The 18,567-nt window shown below is 39.9% G+C and overlaps 1 protein-coding gene across 2 annotated transcripts in view; it reads right to left on the bottom strand.

The window, feature by feature from the left end:
• Window positions 1–18,567, bottom strand: part of MCC (MCC regulator of WNT signaling pathway) — a 533,511-nt gene that overhangs the window by 508,357 nt on the left and 6,587 nt on the right. Inside the window, exon 1 of one of the 2 annotated variants that reach the window (XM_059890654.1) lies at window positions 17,267–17,346. The exons of the other annotated variant lie outside the window; for it this stretch is intronic. The gene's annotated coding sequence lies outside the window, so the exon portion shown is untranslated. Of the gene's footprint in view, window positions 1–17,266; window positions 17,347–18,567 lie in introns of those variants that run through there. 2 annotated transcript variants of the gene reach the window in all.

The following is an 18,567-nucleotide window of genomic DNA, read 5'->3' as shown; positions in this document are numbered from 1 at the left end:
GCATATTGAGTGCAGCACTTTCATGGCATCATCTTTCAGATTTGAAATAGCTCCACTGGAATTCCATCACCTCCACTAGCTTTGTTTGTAGTGATGCTTTCTAAGGCCCACTTGACTTCACACTCCAGGATGTCTGGCTCTAGGTCAGTGATCACATCATCGTGATTATCTTGGTCATGAAGATCTTTTTTGTACAGTTCTTCTGTGTATTTTTGCCACCTCTTAATATCTTCTGCTCCTGTTAGGTCCGTACCATTTCTGTCCTTTATCGAGTCCATCTTTGCATGAATTGTTCCCTTGGTATCTCTAATTTTCTTGAAGAGATCTCTAGTCTTTCCCATTCTGTTGTTTTCCTCTATTTCTTTGCACTGATCGCTGAGGAAGGCTTTCTTATCTCTTCTTGCTATTCTTTGGAACTCTGCATTCAAATGCTTATATCTTTCCTTTTCTCCTTTGCTTTTCACTTCTCTTCTTTTCACAGCTATTTGTAAGGCCTCCCCAGACAGCCATTTTGCTTTTTTGCATTTCTTTTCCATGGGGATGGTCTTGATTCCTGTCTCCTGTACAATGTCACGAACCTCTTTCCATAGTTCATCAGGCACTCTATCTATCAGATCTAGGCCCTTAAATCTATTTTTCACTTCCACTGTATAATCATAAGGGATTTGATTTAGGTCATACTGAATGGTCTAGTGGTTTTCCCTACTTTTTTCAATTTCAGTCTGAATTTGGCAATAAGGAGTTCATGATGTGAGCCACAGTCAGTTCCTGGTCTTGTTTTTGTTGACTGTATACAGCTTCTCCATCTTTAGCTGCAAAGAACATAATCAATCTGATTTCGGTGTTGACCATCTGGTGATGTCCATGTGTAGAGTCTTTTCTTGTGTTGTTGGAAGAGGGTGTTTGTTATGACCAGTGCATTTTCTTGGCAAAACTCTATTAGTCTTTGCCCTGCTTCATTCCATATTCCAAGGCCAAATTTGCCTGTTATTCCAGGTGTTTCTTGAGTTCCTACTTTTGCATTCCAGTCCCCTATAATGAAAAGGACATCTTTTTTGGGTGTTAGTTCTAAAAGGTCTTGTAGGTCTTCATAGAACCGTTCAACTTCAGCTTCTTCAGCATTACTGGTTGGGGCATAGACTTGGATTACTGTGATATTGAATGGTTAGCCTTGGAAACGAACTGAGATCATTCTGTCGTTTTTGAGATTGCATCCAAGTATTGCATTTCAGACTCTTGTTGACCATGATGGCCACTCCATTTCTTCTGAGGGATTCCTGCCCGCAGTAGTAGATATAATGGTCATCTGAGTTAAATTCACCCATTCCAGTCCATTTAGGTTCGCTGATTCCTAGAATGTCGACATTCACTCTTGCCATCTCTTGTTTGACCACTTCCTATTTGCCTTGATTCATGGACCTGACATTCCAGGTTCCTATGCTATATTGCTCTTTACAGCATTGGACCTTGCTTCTATCACCAGTCACACCCACAGCTGGGTTTTGTTTTTGCTTTGGCTCCATCCCTTCATTCTTTCTGGAGTTAATTCTCCACTGATCTCCAGTAGCATATTGGGCACCTACTGACCTGGGTAGTTCCTCTTTCAGTATCCTATCATTTTGCCTTTTCATACTGTTCATGGGGTTCTCAAGGCAAGATAACTGAAGCTGACCATAATTAAGAGAGATGCTTAGACACAATGTACGAGATTAAAAGAGGACGTGGCAAAAGTTGATGTGGAATTCTGGCCCTCAGTAGTTAGATAGAAGAGGTGAGCTTGCAAATGAGATGGAAAGGAGAAGCCAGACAGATGGAGAAAAGCAAGAAGACTGTGGGGTCTCGGGAGTCAGGAAGAGAGGGCCTGTGTGAGGTGGGCAATGGTCAGCATGGTCGATTGCTGAGAAGGAATTAATACACACACAACAAGGACTGAAAGTGCCCATTTTACCTACTGACAAGGTCACCAGTGACCTTAGCACAGTTTCACTGTCATGAAAAGTATAGACTGATGCGTGACAGATGCCAGAACTGAGTGGACTGTGGACGTTATGGGGAGTAAAAAAAATGGAGGAAGTAAGTAAAGACAATTCTGCAGCAACAAGCAGGAAACTCTGACTTGGATAAAAACCCAACATCCTTACAGTACATACAACCTACCCTCCTTCCTGCGTCTGCCACTTCTCTCCTTTCTCATGCCACCCACACTGGCTTCCTTATTCTCTGGATGCACCAGCCTCTGCCCCATGTTTTTGCATCTGATGTTCCTTCAGTTAGGAACCTTATTCCTCCAGGTAAAGAAACGGCTGCCCCCTAACTCTTCAGGTTTTTGCTCAAAAATTATTTTCTCAGTGAGGTCTCCCCTAACTATCCTATTAAATATTAAAATTAACTTCTTTGCCTATGCTTCCTGTTTCCTTCCCTGCTTCATTGGGTGCTTCTTACCATCTGACAGATCACATTTTTTGTGTTTACTATTTACCTCACCCCCTCTCCTAAGAATGCAAGTTTCTTGAGGACAGAGAATTTTGTTTATTTTGATCACTGCTGTGGTCTCAGTGATTAAACCAGCATCCATTACTTAGTAAGCAATCAGTAAATATATGTTGAAAAAAGAAAACATTTGAATAAATAAAATAAATAGCTTTAATATATACCATCAATTATCAACTAGAAAAAAAAAAGAGGTTTAAAAAAGTTCCATTCATGATAGCAACAAAATCTGGAGGAAAACATAGAGGAAAAAAAAAAAATAATGTGCAAATATGAGGAAAACCACTAAGTGACATAAAAAAAGACGAGTAAATGTAGAGATCTCTCTTATGAAGAAATTGACTTGAAGAGATATCAATTTTTACTATATTAATTTAGAAATGTATCACAAGCTCAATTAAAAGTCAGTGGAATTTCTACATCAAACTAAAAAGCTTTTGCACAGTGAAGGAAACTATCAACGAAATAAAAGGCCACCTACTGAATGTGAGATATTTGCAAATAATATATCTGATAAGGGGTTAATATCCAAAATATACAAAGAACTCATACAACTCAACATCAAAACAATAAACAATTCAATTTAAAAATGGGTAGAGGACCTGGGCTTCCCTGGTGGCTCAGACAGTAAAGCGTCTGCCTGCAATGCGGGAGACCCAGGTTCGATCTCTGGTTCGGGAAGATCCCCTGGAGAAGGAAATGGCAACCCACTCTAGTCCTCTTGCCTGGAAAATTCCATGGACCGAAGAGCCTGGTAGGCTACAGTCCATGGGGTTGCAAAGAGTCAGATACGACTGAGCGACTTTAGTCACTCACTCACTCAGAGGACCTGAACAGACATTTTTCCAAAGAAGACATACAGATGACCAACAGGCACATGAACACATAATAAACACCACTAATTATCAGGAAAATGCAATTCAAAACCATAATAAGATATTACCTCATGCCTGTCAGAATGGCCGTTATCAAAAAGACAATAAATAACAAGTATGCATGAGAATGTGGGGAAAAGGGAACCCTTGGCACTGTCAGTGTGAATCTAAATTGCTACAGTCACTACAGGTGAAGTTCCTTAAAAAATCAGAAATAGAATGATCCAGCAATTCCATGCCTGGGCATTTATCTGAAGAAAAGGAAAACACTAATTTAAAAAGGTATCTGAAAGGTATGTTCATCATAACATTTACAATAACCAAGAGGTAAAAGTGAAAAAAAAAAAAAAGCAACCTAAGTGTCCATCGATAAATAAGTGGCTAAAGAAAATACACACACACATATATATAATGGAATATTACTCAGCCATAAAAATGAAATGTTGTCATTTGACAACATGGATGAACCCATAAAGCATTATGTCAAGTGAAAAAAGAGAAAGACAAATATCATATGATTTCACTCACATGTGGAAGATAAAAACAAAACAAATGAACAAACATAATGAGACAGAAGCAGAGTCACAGATACAGAGAATAAACAGATGGTTGCCAGAGGGGAGGGGGTTGGGAGAGGAGGAAAATCAGTAAGGGAGATTAAGAGGTACAAACCTCCAGTTACAAAACAAAGGAGTCACTAGACGACAGGGGCAGCATGCAGAATACAGCCGAAAATAATGTAACACCTTTGTATGGGGACCGATGGTAACCAGACTTGTCATGGTCATCATGTTGTATTGTATAGAAATAGTGAATCATGATGTTGTACACCAGGAACTAATACAATGTTGTAGGTCAATTATACTTCAAAAGCAAACAAACAAGCTCATAGAAAAAGAGATCAGATTTGTGGTTCCTGGAGGTGGGGTGGAGGAAAGGGAAACTGGGTGGAGGTGAACAGAAGGTACAAAATTCTATTAATATAAAATAAACACTAGGAGCGTAAGGTACAGCATGATAAATGTAACCGACACTGTTACATGTCATACACAGAAGTAGTTAAGAGTAAATCCTTAGAGTTATCATCACAAGGAAAAATGTTTTTTCCTTTTTCTTTTATTTTCTATCTATATGAGATGATAGATGTACACATGTGGTAATTATTTCATGATGTATGCAATTCAAATCTTTATGATCTATACCCTAAACCTATACAGTGCTGCACGTTAATTATATCTCAATAAAACTAGAAGAAAAAAAAAATTCAGTGAAACTTCTAAAGTTCTTTCAGGAGAGAAAAATGCCTAGAAATAGTCACGATGTTTTTAGGGGGTGAGGACAGATGAGGGAAGCCAATCTGTATGGAATATTTAACCATATTATGAAGTAACAGTATGAATACAAGAACAGATAGATCAATAAAAGAAAATGCAGGATCTATATGCAGGTGCAATATATATACTTGTAATTATATAATACGGAGAAGGTAATGGCAACCCACTCCAGTACTCTTGCCTGGAAAATCCCATGGATGGAGGAGCCTGGTAGGCTGCACTCCATGGGGTCGCTAGGAGTCGGACACAACTGAGCGACTTCACTTTCACTTTTCACTTTCATGCATTGGAGAAGGAAATGGCAACCCACTCCAGTGTTCTTGCCTGGAAAATCCCAGGGACGGGGGAGCCTGGTGGGCTGCCGTCTATGGGGTCGCACAGAGTCGGACACGACTGAAGTGACTTAGCAGCAGCAGCAGCAATTGTATAATAAAGTATACTTTCAGATCATTAGGGAAAGAATGGATTTATTAAATGGAATTAGAACAAGTGACTAATCATTGGGGAAAATGATGTTTCCTGTCTTGTAAATCATATACACATAAATTCAAGAAGAATTAGATATTTATAAGATGAACCCATAAGATAGCTATAAGAAAATAATATCAATATTTATCTACTGAACTCAATAGTTAGAGACTTCATATGTGTAGAAGTAAAAGAAGAAAGTGATAGATCTTTATGATCTTTCAAATCTTTATGATCTATACCTTAAACCTATACAGTGCTGTATGTTAATTGTATCTCAATAAAACTAGAAGAAAAAAAAATTCAGTGGAATTTCTAAAGTTCTTTCAGAAGAGAAAAATGCCATCTCTTTTAAATTTAAAATTTATGTTTTGCAAAATATATCACAAATTTTAAAGCAAAAATTCAGGGAAAACATTTGCAACCTGATGAAAAATTAATATCCCTAATGTCAAGGGCTCCTTATAAACCAAAAAGAAAAATACAAATTCTCTAACATAAAAATGAGAAAATTAACACAAAATTGAGAAAAAATACACAAATTAGAAACAGATAGTCAATAAATAAATGGAAAAAGATGTCCAAATTTACTAGAATTCAAAGAAGTGTAAAATCAAATAATATGATACCAGATGTCAGATTGATGAAGGCTAAAAAAGGTAATAATGTGTAATGTTACTGAATACATGAGGAAGTGGGCACTTTTATAGATTGCTGATGGCAATGTACATTCTGGAAGGCAATTAGTAATATATTAACCCAGATATTCATAAAGGGGTTTATTAGTTTTCTAGTGTTGCCATAATAAAGTACCACAGACTAGGTGGCTTAAACAACAGAAATTTACTTTCTCTCTGTTCCGCAGGTTAGAGGTCTAGATTGAGGTTTTGGAAGCGCTGATTTCATTCTGAAGCCTCTCTCCTTGGCTTGCAGATAACCCTTTGTCTCCACGTGGTCTTCACTCTGCATGTCCGTGTCCTAATCTCCTCTTATAAGAGGACCTCACTCCATGTTGGTTTAGGGCCTACCCCCACAAGGCTCATTTAACCCTAATTATCTCTTTAGTCACATTTTGAGGTACTGGGGATTACAACTTCAACATATGAATTTGGGGTACACAACTGAGCCCACATCAGAAGGGGTTTTGAAAGATGCATATATAAGAACATTCACCACAGCACTGCTTATAAAAGTCAGAAAGTGCGACAGGTAGCCTTCTAAAACTGATCCCAGGCTCCCAGCAGTGGCACCCTTGTGTAATCCCCTCCCCTGGAGTGTCAGCGGGATCTTGGGACTTGCTTCTCAAGGACAGGATACAGCTAACATGATGGATGTCACTTCTGAGATCATGGTACAAAAGACTGTGGCTTCTGTCTTGCTGGCTCTTCTTGTCTGATTGCTCTGGGGAAGAGGAGCATCAGGAAGGAGCAGAGGTTACTTAACATCAACAGTGAGGAAGGAACTGAAGTCTTCTATCCACAGGTTCTCCAGGAGCTGGATCCTGTCAACAATCACTGAGGAAGCTGGGATCTGCCCAGTTGAACCTTGAGATGATTCTGTCTCCAGCTAATACCATGACTGCAGCCTCTTAAGAGACTTCAAACAGAGGACCCAGCTAAGCCATGCTTGGATTCAAGACCTATGAAACCATGAGATGATAAATATGTGTCATTTTAGCCACAGAGTTCTTGGGCTAATCAACAAATAAACTAAAAGTAAAATAAAATTTCTGTAGAGAGATAACTAGTACAATTTATCAAGCAATCCCTTGGAGAAGGAAATCCACTCCAGTATTCTTGCCTGGGAAGTCACACGGACAGAGGAGCCTGGCGGACTATAGTCCATTCAATCACAAAGAGTTGGACACGACTGAGTGACTAAACAACAACAACAAAGTCAAGTTATACACACACATACACACACACACGCACCATGAACTAATTAATTTTAAATGGTGATATGAGATCCATATTTACATGGTAAATTTACATAACATCGGTTCAGTTCATTTCAGTCCTCAGTCGTCTTGCGACCCCATGAACCGCAGCTCACCAGGCCTCCCTGTCCATCACCAACTACCGGAGTTCATCCAAACTCATATCCATCGAGTTGGTGATGCCATCCAACCATCTCATCCTCTGTCCTCCCCTTCTCCTCCTGCCTTCAATCTTTCCCAGCATCAGGGTCTTTTCAAATGAGTTAGCTCTTCGTGTCAGGTGGCCAAAATATTGGAGTTTCAGCTTCAGCATCAGTCCTTCCAATGAACACCCAGGACTGATCTCCTTTAGGATGGACTGGTTGGATCTCCTTGCAGTCCAAGGGACTCTCAAGAGTCTTCTCCAACACCACAGTTCAAAAGCATCAATTCTTCCGTGCTCAGCTTTCTTTATAGTCCAACTCTCACATTACATGACTAGTGGAAAAACCATAGCCTTGACTAGATGGACCTTTGTTGGCAAAGTAATGTCTCTGCTTTTTAATACGCTGTCTAGTGAAAGTGAAGTGAAGTCGCTCAGTCGTGTCTGACTCTTTGCGACTCCATGGACACCAGGCTCCTCCATCCATGGGATTTTCTAGGCAAGAGTACTGGAGTGGGTTGCCATTTCCTTCTCCAGGGAATCTTCCCAACCCAGGGATTGAACCCAGGTCTCCCACATTGCAGACAGACGGTTTACCATCTGAGCCACCAGGTGGATCATAACTTTCCTTCAATATGCAAAAAAAAAAAAAAAAGATCACAAAATAGCCTGCCTAGTAAAATCCCATTTATATAAATACAATAATATGTTTTAGGGCATAACAAAGAAGATAAAACTCAAGAGATCTTAAATAATAAAGAAATGTATTGTATAGCAGGAAGGCTAGAGGCAGGGCGGTTCAATCAGTCTCATCAAGGCTCTAGCTTTTTCCATGATGCTCCTCTCCCTTAAAAGTGTAGTCTTCTTTCTAACATTAATCCCCCTTTGGATCCAGAATCAACAGTTTGTGCATCCTCTTCCTGTCATCTCCCATTTGGGAGGGAAAGAGAGAAGGAGCTGCTTTCAGAAACTCTACCAGAAGAATGTGGAAACCATTTCTAGCAATCTCCAGTACACTTCTTCTAGATACTCATTAGTGCAAATCTTATCTCATGGCCTTTCCTAACTCGAATGCTTCTTAGAAGCTGGGATTTCCCTTGGATGTTCCAGGCTTCCCCTTACATTTGGAGGTGGGACCCTGCCACACAGTCTTGTAGGTTTCTTGTAGGAAGAGGGGCTGCTTGCACTTTTGACATTATTCACCGTGAGCCATCAGGGTGAGGCACCTGGCACAGCCAGGCAGTCACCGAGGAAGCTAGAGTCTCTGGAGGGACGGTTGCTTCTCTGTCATCAGGGCTGCCCTTGGCTCCTCTGTCTGTCAGGGAGGGCAGGGCAGCACGGAAGCCACAGATAGAGCCACTCTGGCTGAAGACAGCCATGATCGAGGAGGGCAGGTGAAGCTAAGTGATGATTCTGGGCCAGTGACATATTCCCTGCAATAAACTTACTAGAAAAATATCCTCCTATAAGACCAGCTGTTTTCTTCCCGTCACTGACCTTCCTAGATGCTTTGTACTTTTCCTTGTCATGTGTGTACTTATTGCGTAAGACCAAATACTCCTTAAGAGAAGAGGTTCTAACACATCCATCTTTGAAGTCTTCTGTGCACACTGTGGGCACTCAATAAACATTTAAAAATAAAAATTGACATTCTTACATTTGCTCTGGTGTGACAATCATCAGATGCTATAGGTAATGAAAACTGAGAAGGAATCTAGAAAGTAAAAAACCACTATGGACTGCAAATTACTCCTTTAAGGGAATGTGTATTTTATATTACCAAAATAGGGACTTCAATAAACTAACTTACATGGCAATAGTCTTTGTGTTTTCATCATTTCATGTTATTTTACTGATAATTCTGGAAGTATGTAAGCATACAGTTAGAAGCAAGTTAACACTGGCACAGGAATTTTTCTCTATTTTAGGAATGAGAAAAAAAATCCTATATTGCAAGTGTAGAAGTAGCAACATAATTTTATCTTAAGGTAGTATTAATACATCACTTCATTCATTCAACACTGATTTAACATCTACGTTCATAGCATTTATGTACAAGGAATAGTATCTCGTGGTGTGAGAACTACAAAGGTATGGTTGTTATAAAGTTTATAATCCGGTAGGTGAAACAAGTTGAAGAGAAGTTACTATAACACAAGTAAATTTTCTTGTTTTGATTCTACTAGTAGTTGAAACTGTTTGTTCACTGTGAAACCTAGTAACCAGAGAGGAATAGCAAAGAAAAGTGGACTATAAACATTAACTTGAAAATATTTTATAACGTTTATATATATGTACTACTGTGGGCAGGAATCCCTTAGAAGAAATGGAGTTGCCATCATGGCCAACAAAAGAGTCCGAAATGCAGTACCTGGATGCATCTCAAAAACGACAAAATATCTCTGTTCGTTTCCAAGGCAAACTATTCAATATTACAGTAATCCAAGTCTATGCCCCAACCAGTAACACTGAAGAAGCTGAAGTTGAACGGTTCTATGAAGACCTACAAGACCTTTTAGAACTAACACCCAAAAAAAGATGTCCTTTTCATTATAGTGGATTGGAATGTAAAAGTAGGAAGTCAAGAAACACCTGGAGTAACAGGCAAATTTGGCCTTGGAATATGGAATGACGCAGGGCAAAGACTAATAGAGTTTTGCCAAGAGAATGCACTAGTCATAGCAAACACCCTCTTCCAACAACACAAGAGAAGACTCTACACATGGACATCACCAGATGGTCAAAACCGAAATCAGATCGATTATATTCTTTGCAGCCAAAGATAGAGAAGCTCTATATAGTCAGCAAAAACAAGACCGGGAACTGACTGTGGCTCAGATCATGAACTCCTTACTGCCAAATTCAGACTTAAATTGAAGAAAGTAGGGAAAACCACTAGACCATTCACATATGACCTAAATCAAATCCTTATGATTATACAGTGGAAGTGAAAAATAGATTTAAGGGCCTAGATCTGATAGACAGAGTGCCTGATGAACTATGGATGGAGGTTCGTAACATTGTACAGGAGACAGGGATCAAGACCATCCCCATGGAAAAGAAATGCAAAACAGCAAAATGGCTGTCTGGGGAGGCCTTATAAACAGCTGTGAAAAGAAGAGAAGCGAAAAGCAAAGGAGAAAAGAAAAGATATAAGCATTTGAATGCAGAGTTCCAAAGAATAGCAAGGAGAGATAAGAAAGCCTTCCTCAGAGATCACTGCAAAGAAATAGAGGAAAAAAACAGAATGGGGAAGACTAGAGATCTCCTTAAGAAAATTAGAACATTTCATGCAAAGATGGGCTCGATAAAGGACAGAAATGGTATGGGCCTAACAGAAGCAGAAGATATTAAGAAGAGGTGGCAAGAATACACAGAAGAACTGTACAAAAAAGATCTTCATGACCAAGATAATCACGATGGTATGATCACTCACCTAGAGCCAGATATCATGGAATGTGAAGTCAAGTGGGCCTTAGAAAGCATCACTACGAACAAAGCTATTGGAGGTGATGGAATTCCAGTGGAGCTATTTCAAATCCTGGAAGATGATGCTGTGAAAGTGCTGCACTCAATATGCCAGCACATTTGGAAAACTCAGCAGTGGCCACAGGACTGGAAAAGGTCAGTTTTCATTCCAATCCCAAAGAAAGGCAATGCCAAAGAATGCTCAAACTGCCTCACAATTGCACTCATCTTACACGCTCAAAATTCTCCAAGCCAGGCTTCAGCAATACGTGAACCGTGAACTTCCAGATGTTCAAGCTGGTTTTAGAAAAGGCAGAGGAACCAGAGATCAAATTGCCAACATCTGCTGGATCATGGAAAAAGCAAGAGAGTTCCAGAAAAACATCTATTTCTGCTTTATTGACTATGCCAAAGCCTTTGACTGTGTGGATCACAATAAACTGTGGAAAATTCTGAAAGAGATGGGAATACCAGACCACCTGACCTGCCTCTTGAGAAACCTGTATGCAAGTCAGGAAGCAATAGTTAGAACTGGACATGGAACAACAGACTGGTTCCAAATAGGAAAAGGAGTATGTCAAGGCTGTATATTGTCACCCTGCTTATTTAACTTATACATAGAGTAAATCATGAGAAACGCTAGGCTGGAAGAATCATAAGCTGGAATCAAGATTGCCAGGAGAAATGTCAATAACCTCAGATATGCAGATGACACCACCCTTATGGCAGAAAGTGAAGGGGAACTAAAAAGCCTCTTGATGAAAGTGAAAGAGGAGAGTGAAAAAGTTGGCTTAAAGCTCAACCTTCAGAAAACGAAGATCATGGCATCTGGTCCCATCACTTCATGGGAAATAGATGGGGAAACAGTGGAAACAGTGTCAGATTTTATTATTTTGGGCTCCAAAATCACTGCAGATGGTGACTGCAGCCATGAAATTAAAAGACACTTACTCCTTGGAAGGAAAGTTATGACCAACCTAGATAGCATATTGAAAAGCAGAGACATTACTTTGCCAACAAAGGTCCATCTAGTCAAGGCTATGGTTTTCCCAGTAGTCATGTATGGATGTGAGAGTTGGACTGTGAAGAAAGCTGAGTGCCAAAGAATTGATGCTTTTGAACTGTGGTGCTGGAGAAGACTCTTGGACTCTCTTGGAGAGTCCCTTGGACTGCAAGGAGATCCAACCAGTCCATATAAAGGAGATTATCCCTGGGTGTTCATTGGAAGGACTGGTGCTAAAGCTGAAACTCCAATACTTTGGCCACCTCATGCGAAGAGTTGACTCATTGGAAAAGACTGATGCTGGGAGGGATTGGGGGCAGGAGGAGAAGGGGCCGACAGAGGATGAGATGGCTGGATGACATCACCAACTGGATGGACATGAGTTTGGGTGAACTCTGGGAGTTGCTGATGGACAGGGAGGCCTGGCGTGCTTCAATTCATGGGGTCGCAAAGAGTCGGACATGACTGAGCGACTGAACTGACGTGAACTGAATTGATAGCTTGAAAGTGTCAGAATAAAACCATATGAACAACTGCCAAACATTTTTTTTTTTATAACAACCAGAATACACAATTACAAATATTTTTTTTTTTAATTTACTTCATCTCATAACCTTTTCAGGAAGCAGCAGAAAACCTAACCAATGGTTCAATGTTTTTGAAAATACTACTAACTAGATGGTATTGAAGCTGACTGGATAATAACAACTCCCAGTATAGGAAAACTATGGATTTATCATTATGGAGAAGGAAATGGCAACCCACTCTAGTGTTCTTGCCTGGAGAATCCCAGGGACGGTGCAGCCAGGTGGGCTGCCGTCTATGGAGTCACACAGAGTAAGCAGCGGCAGTAGCAGGATGGATTTATCAGGGTCAGTTCACAAGCAAACACCAACAGTTGCCCAACGGGACTAATTTAAATGGCATGCTTTTCTCAAAGAACATGCTACCAACAAAATCCTAAACTAGTACCAGCAGTCCATAAAATAAAAATATTTCAGTCATTACCAAAAAAAAAAAGATTTGTTAAAATCACTTTACAAAAGAAGACTGCTTGAAGAGGTCTGTGTGACTTGCCTAAAGTCATACGACTAGTTAGTTAAAGGGGCACACAACCCCCATCAATGTAGTATACTAGATTGTGTAAAATGCACACAACATGGATGTTCAAATATAAATTCCTCAGCTTCTTTTTTATGAAGCATAGTTGGCTTTACATGATTTACAATGTTGTGTTAAAATGGTATATAACAGTCATTCAGTTATATACATATTCTTTTTCATATTTTTTCCATCATGGTTTATTACAGGATATTGAATATAGTTCCCTGTGCTATAAAGTAGGACCTTGCTTTTTAACTTACACGTAGTGTATATCATCTGAAATGCTGGGCTGGATGACTTACAAGCTGGAATCAAGATTGCCAGAAGTATCAACAACCTCAGATATACAAATGATATCACTCTAATGGCAGAAGACAGAAAGTAAAGATGGACTAAAGAGCCTCTTGATGAGGGTGAAAGAGAAGAGTGAAAAAGCTGGCTTAAACAGTCATCAAGACAGTATGGTACTGGCACAAAGACAGAAATATAGATCAATGGAACAAAATAGAAAGCCCAGAGTTAAATCCACGCACCTATGGACACCTTATCTTTGACAAAAAAGGCAAGAATATACAATGGAGAAAAGACAATCTCTTTAACAAGTGGTGCTGGGAAAACTGGTCAACCACTTGGAAAAGAATGAAACTAGAACACTTTCTAACACCATACACAAAAATAAACTCAAAATGGATTAAAGATCTCAACGTAAGATCAGAAACTATAAAACTCCTAGAGGAGAACATAGGCAAAACACTCTCCGACATAAATCACAGCAGGATCTTCTATGACCCACCTCCCAGAATATTGGAAATAAAAGCAAAAATAAACAAATGGGACCTAATTAAACTTAAATGCTTTTGCACAACAAAGGAAACTATAAGCAAGGTGAAAAGACAGCCTTCAGAATGGGAGAAAATAATAGCAAATGAAGCAACTGACAAACAACTAATCTCAAAAATATAAAAGCAACTCTTGCAGCTCAATTTCAGAAAAATAAACGACCCAATCAAAAAATGGGCCAAAGAACTAAATAGACATTTCTCCAAAGAAGACATACAGATGGCTAACAAACACATGAAAAGATGCCCAATATCACTCATTATCAGAAAAATGCAAATCAAAACCACAATGAGGTACCATTTCATGCCAGTCAGAATGGCTGCTATCCAAAAGTCTACAAGCTATAAATGCTGGAGAGGGTGTGGAGAAAAGGGAACCCTCTTACACTGTTGGTGGGAATGCAAACTAGTACAGACACTATGGAGAACAGTGTGGAGATTCCTTAAAAAACTGGAAATAGAACTGCCTTATGACCCAGCAATCCCACTGCTGGGCATACACACCGAGGAAACCAGAATTGAAAGAGACACATGTACCCCAATGTTCATTGCAGCACTGTTTATAATAGCCAGGACATGGAAGCAACCTAGATGTCCATCAGCAGATGAATGGATAAGAAAGCTGTGGTACATATACACAATGGAGTATTCAGTTCAGTTCAGTTCAGTTGCTCAGTCGTGTCAGACTCTTTGCGACCCCATGAATCGCAGCATGCCAGGCCTCGCTGTCCATCACCAACTCCCAGAGTTCACCCAGACTCACGTCCATCGAGTCAGTGATGCCATCCAGCCATCTCATCCTCTGTTGTCCCCTTTTCCTCCTGCCCCCAATCCCTCCCAGCATCAGAGTCTTTTCCAATGAGTCAACTCTCTGCATGAGGTGGCCAAAGTACTGGAGTTTCAGCTTTAGCATCATTCCTTCCAAAGAAATCCCAGGGCTGATCTCCTTCAGAATGGACTGGTTGGATCTCCTTGCAGTCCAAGGGACTCTCAAGAGTCTTCTCCAACACCACAGTTCAAAAGCATCAATTCTTTGGTGCTCAGCTTTCTTCACAGTCCAACTCTCACATCCATACATGACCACAGGAAAAACCATAGCCTTGACTAGACGAACCTTTGTTGGCAAATTACTCAGCCATTAAAAAGAATACATTTGAATCAGTTCTAATGAGGTGGATGAATCTGGAGCCTATTATACAGAGTGAAGTAAGCCAGAAAGAAAAACACCAATACAGTATACTAACGCATATATATGGAATTTAGAAAGATGGTAACAGTAACCCTGTATGCGAGACAGCAAAAGAGACACAGATGTATAGAACAGTCTTTTGGACTCTGTGGGAGAGGGAGAGGGTGGGATGATTTGGGAGAATGGCATTGAAAAATGTATAATATCATATAAGAAACGAATCACCAGTCCAGGTTCGATGCAGGATACAGGATGCTTGGGGCTGGTGCACTGGGATGACCCAGAGGGATGGTATGGGGAGGGAGGTGGGAGGAGGGTTCAGGATGGGGAACACGTGTATACCTGTGGCGGATTCATGTTGTTGTATAGCAAAACCAATACAATATTGAAAGTAATTAGCATCCAATTAAAATAAATAAATTTATATTAAAAAAGAAGCAAAAAAAATATTATCTTGCAAAAAAAAAAAAAAAAAAGCTGGCTTAAAACTCAACATTCAAAAACTAAGATTGTGTTACCCTTTCCCACCACTTAATGGCAAATAGATGGGAAAAAGTAGAAGCGGTGACAGATTTTATTTTCTTGGGCTCCAAAATCACTGCAGATGGTGACTGCAGCCATGATATTAAAAGACACTTGCTCCTTGGAAGAAAAGCTGTGACAAATCTAAACAGTGTATTAAAAAGCAGAGACATTACTTGGCCAACAAAGTCTGTATATTCAAAAATATGGTTTTTCCAGTAGTCAGGTATGGATGTGAGAGCTGGACCATAAAGAAGGCTGAGAACTGAAGAACTGATGTCTTTGAACTGTGGTGCTAGAGAAGACTCTTGAGGTCCCTTGGACTGCAAGGAGATCCAACCAATCCATCCTAAAGGAAACCAGTCTTGAATATTCATTGGAAGGACTGATGCTGAACCTGAAGCTCCAATACTTTAGCCAACTCATTGGAAAAGACCTTGATGTTGGGAAAGATAGAAGACAAAAGGAGAAGAGGGCATCAGTGGATGCAACGGTTAGATAGCATCATCAACTCAATGGACATGAACCTGAGCAAACTTTGGGAGATACTGAAGGACAGGGAAGCCTGGCATGCTGCAGTCCATGGGGTTGCAAAGAATCAGGCACAATTTAGCAACTCAATAATAACAACAAATACAGTATTAATAGTTGGTATCTGCAAAATCCCAACCTCCTAATTTATCCCTCCCTGACCCCCTTTTCCCTTGGTAATCATATATCTGTTTTCTTCGTGAGTCTGTTTCTGTTTTATAAATAAGTTTATTTGTATCATATTTTAGATTCCACATATAAATGATATCATATGGTATTTGTTTTCTTCTTTCTGACTTACTTCACTTAGTATGACAATCTCTAGGCTCATCCATGTAGCTACAAATGGCATTGTTTCCTTCTTTTCTGTGGCTAAATAATATTCCATTGTATACATATGCCATGTCTGCTTTATCCACGCATCTGGTAATGGAAACTTAGGTTCTCATCTTCTTCTAAGTTGGACAAAACCTAATAATATTTTTCTAAATATTCTAAAGTGTTTGAAATGACCATTACACATGAACAGTTTTATGCATTTGATCAATATTTAATAAGTTTCTATTACATGCTAGGCACTGAGTCTATAAAGACAAAAGACAAGAAACGTATATAGGCTTTGCCTTGACTGTGGGGAGCAAAGAATTGGAAACAGTGGGAATACCACACGTGAGCGGTGCTGGCCTAGGAGTGTGTGTAAGGCCCTGAGGCACGAGAGAAAGTCTCCAGAGAGCAAGAGCTGCGTGAGAACTAAGTCTAGAAAAAGTGAGAAGGTGGTCATCACACAGACGAGGACAGGGGGAAGAGCACTTAGAGAAGGAGCTGCAAGTGCAAAGCACTGACGCTGGAACAGCTGGGTGTGCTGGAGAAGGCAGTGTGAACAGTCATGTCGAAGGCGGTACAGTGACCGTTCCAGAAGGCCCAGGGGCTTCTCCTCAAACAGCCCAAGGAGCAGTCTCAACTTATCTGCACGGAACAGGCAACTGTTGAGAACTTTATGAAGCGCTGCCTGCTCAGTTTTATGTTATATTGATAGAGAGATGACTTTAATGTCCATGTAAAGTGGCCTGGAGGAGCAAAGCGGCAGGTTATGACACCAGGAGAATAATTCTAGTGAGAGATGAAGGGACTTCGGAAATCAAGAAGGGGGAGGGAGACGAGCAGTACTGATTTTTCCCTTTGCTTATGATAAATATAAAAACTGCTTACATGTTTTTAGAGGAGTAAATATTTCCCCAACAATATTATCACAATGATTTCCACTCTGCTTAACACGAGGTACACTCAGGTTAGGGCTTCCCCTGTGGCTCAGCGGTAAAGAATCCACGAACAATGCAGGAGATGCAGGAGACGCGGGTTCAATACCTGGGTCAGGAAGATCCCCTGGAGGCAGGCATGGCCACCCATTCCAGTATTCTTGCCTGGAGAATCCCATGGACAGAGGAGCCTGGAGGGATGCAGTCAATGTGGTCACAAAGAGTTGAACACGACTGAAGCAAGTGGGCATGCACACACACTCAAGTTAAGACTCTACAGTATATAAAACAGTCAAAGTAAAAATCTTGCCTTAAAGCACTAACCTCTAATGTAGAATATTCTGTTAAGCTTATCAGTCTCACACTAAACACACTCCTGATTTTTTGTAAATAAGTGAAAAATTCTGACATTTAAAGGAAACGTAGTCACACTTTTACAAAAATGCCCTCCATAGGCTATCTACGTTTTTACCTCCTTCATCTGTATCACAAATATATGTGTGTTGAACTTTTAAATAATAGACAACAGGTGTCTTAATCTGTGACACTTGCCATACTGTTTCATAAATGCCCAATTAACACCAACATCAAATCTGAGATGCATTTTCAAGTATCTTCTACATTGGGATGTGAATATTTAAAAAATTAAACAAAGAGCTCATCTAGCTATTCTGCCTAGAATTTTCCAAGCAGAAGTTTCACAGCGAAATTTTCAACTGAGGGCTACACTTAAACTCAGCTAACAACTGTCACATCAGACAAACAAATTTAACACTTACTGGTCCACCTAGCAATTGGTTCCATTTACATTTTCACTCTGTTAAGGGAACAGGGATCCAAATATTTGAACAATGAATAGGTCCAGAAAGTCCTTCTGCCTACCAACTCTTTTTCTCCCATCAGTTAGAGTCATCAATAATCAGTTGCACGACTTCAGTAATTACTTATTTACATATTTAAACTGACATTTTGAAATGACAGTGAGAAGCTGACAATTAACTATTCTCTAAGGAAATGCCCTTTCTCTCTATATGGTTTCTACTCTGGGACTGACACTTAGAGAGGTTTTCAATTTACCAAACAATGGAGAGTCTCCCCAGCTGAGACCCCCATGTAAATTTATTCAGAATGCAAATAACCTCAACTTCTGTACCAAGAATTTAAATGCCATCCCCACTGATGCTAAGAAGCCAGTTTTAAAATGAAAATTCATCTGCACCATAGACCTTGGATAAATTAAACAGGAAATAACTGTAAGGCTTTAAGGGTTTTAATAGGTTTTCTTGTGATAGCTGTGCAGCATTTATGGGGGGAAGAAAAGTCGTTAAGGAAAGGCCACCAGGTGCATTCTTTTTCCTCAGAGGCTCTGTTATCTTGGCTCTCTGTCTTAAAATAGAGATGGTAAACTCC

The sequence above is a fragment of the Bos taurus genome, chromosome 10 (assembly GCF_002263795.3).
Source record: "Bos taurus isolate L1 Dominette 01449 registration number 42190680 breed Hereford chromosome 10, ARS-UCD2.0, whole genome shotgun sequence".
In the NCBI taxonomy this organism is placed as follows: Eukaryota; Metazoa; Chordata; class Mammalia; order Artiodactyla; family Bovidae; genus Bos; species Bos taurus.
Note: the sequence above shows the minus strand (reverse complement) of the source record. Positions and strands in the feature narration are given on the sequence as shown.